Source organism: Montipora capricornis, chromosome 10 (assembly GCF_036669925.1).
Source record: "Montipora capricornis isolate CH-2021 chromosome 10, ASM3666992v2, whole genome shotgun sequence".
NCBI classification, from domain to species: Eukaryota; Metazoa; Cnidaria; class Anthozoa; order Scleractinia; family Acroporidae; genus Montipora; species Montipora capricornis.
In genome coordinates this window covers 59,865,850-59,868,872 of record NC_090892.1, presented here as the reverse complement: position 1 = coordinate 59,868,872, position 3,023 = coordinate 59,865,850, and the positions used below count along the sequence as shown (strand labels likewise).

The 3,023-nt window shown below is 41.6% G+C and overlaps 1 long non-coding RNA gene across 1 annotated transcript in view; it reads right to left on the bottom strand.

Moving 5' to 3' along the window:
• LOC138022068 (uncharacterized) overlaps positions 1-2,646 on the bottom strand; it is a 5,918-nt gene extending 3,272 nt beyond the window's left edge. Inside the window, exon 1 of the long non-coding RNA XR_011126514.1 lies at positions 2,525-2,646. This is a non-coding gene — a long non-coding RNA (uncharacterized lncRNA). The remainder of the gene's footprint in view (positions 1-2,524) is intronic.
• Between the last annotated feature and the right edge of the window lie 377 nt (positions 2,647-3,023).

The following is a 3,023-nucleotide window of genomic DNA, read 5'->3' as shown; positions in this document are numbered from 1 at the left end:
GACAATAACTCAAAACCGTGCTGAAGTCGTAAGCGCAGTCATAAGCACATGTGACTTAGTGAAAACTACCGTCCGATTCCGCTTATGGTTCCGTCGCTTAAGATCCAGTGAAAAATAGATTGTCGAAGACGGAAGCAGAAGCGGAAGAACAAGCCAATCACAATGCAGAGAAGTGGGCACGGCCAAGGTGGAAATTTTGGCGCCAAAACAGTAGACATAAAAAATTGGTGAAGGTAGAGTAAACTTTTCTTCTTTGGCTTTTTCTTCTCCTTATTTTGCAAGACTTACTGGTTTAGTTGTGTATACGGGACTGATTTGAGTGAGGATTTTTTTCTGGATCCTCGTCGCCGCGAAAGTGTCGGGGAGGACAAAAAAAAAACTTAAATCAGTCCCGTACTGATGATATACGACTGGTTTCTTTCATCACGTATTCCTGATTTAAGGCCAGCTTGTTTGGCTACCTCCTGCCAAGTATTCTTTTTTATGTTCTTTTTCTTATTATTTTGCTTTTTACAAATTTTGCAAGACTTGTCGCATAACACGGGAAAGAGTCTTACAGTCTCCACAACCTTCTCGTCCATGCCCGCAATGTTTGTTTATCGCGGCAGTTAGTAAGCGAAGAGCTTGGGCTTGTATATTGTGATTGGCTTGTTCTTTTGCTTCTGTTACCGACTCCGAGAATCTTGTTTTCACTGAATTGTAAGCAAGCGTCGGAGTCGTAAGCGGAATCGGAAGAAAATGGAACGGTTCTGATTCTTCCGACTCCGATTTTTGGTTTTCACTAGATCGTAAGCACGCTTACGACTCCTACTCCAACTCCATCGCTAGCGAAAACCATCTTTTGGTCGCCTTCGAACGCGCCCTGCAAATATAAGAGTGATCTAGTCCCTGACCCCTTCAACGAAGTGTTTTCGGACCAACCTCCTTTTAATGTATTTATTAACGATCTCCTCTATCATGTATAGGCCTGGCCAAACGCTCGCAAAACTCCAACGCAACATCTTGCAACATTGTTTCCTGATGTTGTAACATGAGTTGAACCTGCACGCACGCAACATTTTTAATAGTTTCAACGCGACATGTCGATGTTTATGTGCCCCAGCCCCAGGCGCACAACAAAGTGGACCTAGCGCGCATGCCTTAGTAAAAAATTAGGGCCGTTTATACGAGAGTAAATAAGCCGCGGCTAATCCTGGCCTGGGAGTTTATACTTGTATAAATAGTTCCTTTCGCGTATTATGTACGCCACGGCCAAATTAAGCCGCGGCTTATTTCCTTTGGTATAAACGGCCCTAATGTTGCGTGAACGTGGCCAAACGAGTACAACATCATGCAACACACAAAATGTTGCACGAAAAATTTGACCATTTTCAAAATTGATCCAGCATCATCCAACATGTTGCAACATATCGCAACATGTCGCAAAATTGATCCAGCACCATCCAAAATGTTGCAACATATCGCAAAATGTCGCAACAGGGTGGCCAAACGCATGCAACACGTTGTGCCTAACAATGTTGCAAGATGTTGCGTTGTAATGTTGCGAGCGTTAGGCCAGGCCTTAATACATGCTAAGTTGAGCGCCTACGCAGATAATTATCAATTTTATTATTCTAACGCTGATCCGTTTGATTAAGAGACATACAACTCGTAAAGTTGACAGCGCAAATAAGTGGTATCATGACAATGATGCTAAACGAGACAAATCTTCAGGCCCTGATCCTTGGAGAGACTGATTACTGGTTTTGTTAAACTTGCACGTGCTCATTATTGCATGCACTGTGGTGTGGTCTCTGTTTTTAATGATTTTTCACATGATTGTTTCATCGAAACAGTAAAAATGTTTCGCATAAGAATAAACTTCAATTCCCACAGTGTTCGTAAACGGAAACAAACTCCCGAAGGTAAAAAGATTCTTTTTTCCGGTAGCACACTTCAATGCCACCCTTTATACTGAATATAGAGTCAGTACAATCAATACAAACACGGATAACTAGAACTAGAACATTGACCCGCGTAAAGAAGTAAAAATGACTGCATTGTAATTTCACAGCCTGACGATCGGGCTCTATCTAGATCTGGTAGTTACAAATTGTTTAAGTAATCCAGGCAAATTTCTGGTGCTGTTGAATTCCTTCAATTATATCATTGTCCACTAACTCAGTGAAGCGTTGCTGACTTGGAGCTACCAGAGAGAGAAAAGTACATGCACAAGTTTATGCTTGAGCTTTGTAGCAAAGCCTATTCGCGGTCACTACTTAAATGCAATGTCATCCATTTGACCGCGAACCGTTATTTTTTCACTTGCCGCGTCGTTTGGTACACCTAAGGTGGGAATGTGATCTTCATATGACAGAAATGTTGTTGGATATTAAACGCAAAGGTTTGAAATCACAAAGCAGCAGCCACCAGGAATCAGAAGGTTTATGCATCGATAATATGTGCTAATAGAAATAACTTTTACCAAATGATTCGCGGAGTCGAAAAGAAAAAGAAAAAAAGAAAGAGGAAATTCACCACTCACCTCTTTTAAACTTCTGCACACTGAGTGGAATATTACGCTTTTTAGTGAGCCTTTCCGCGGGGCAGCTAGCAAATGAGCCCACTTAAGATTGAGAGGGTGCGGCGGAATCTATTTTATTGTCCACGTTGAGGTGAGTTATGTAGCAGCTCTCGTAACGTATAATGTGATTGGCTGGCTACCCTAGCCAAAAATAACTTAGACTTAAAAACAATAGAAGCTGCTTACAATACCAAATAGACCTTTTCGGCTGGTACATTTTGTTTTCCCAATACAGATCATGTGATAAAACTCAGGAGGCTTGGTCCTTTGTTTTGTTCATTAAAAAGAGTGCATGCAGGCATATTCATGCTTGCCTGCCCTCATTTTAATGAACAAAACAAAAGACCAAACCTCCTGAGTATTATCACATGATCTGTATTGGGGAAACAAAATGTACAAGCCGAAAAGGTCTATTATAGCTGCTACACTACTGGTTGAGGTTGCCAGGGAGACAGGTCAG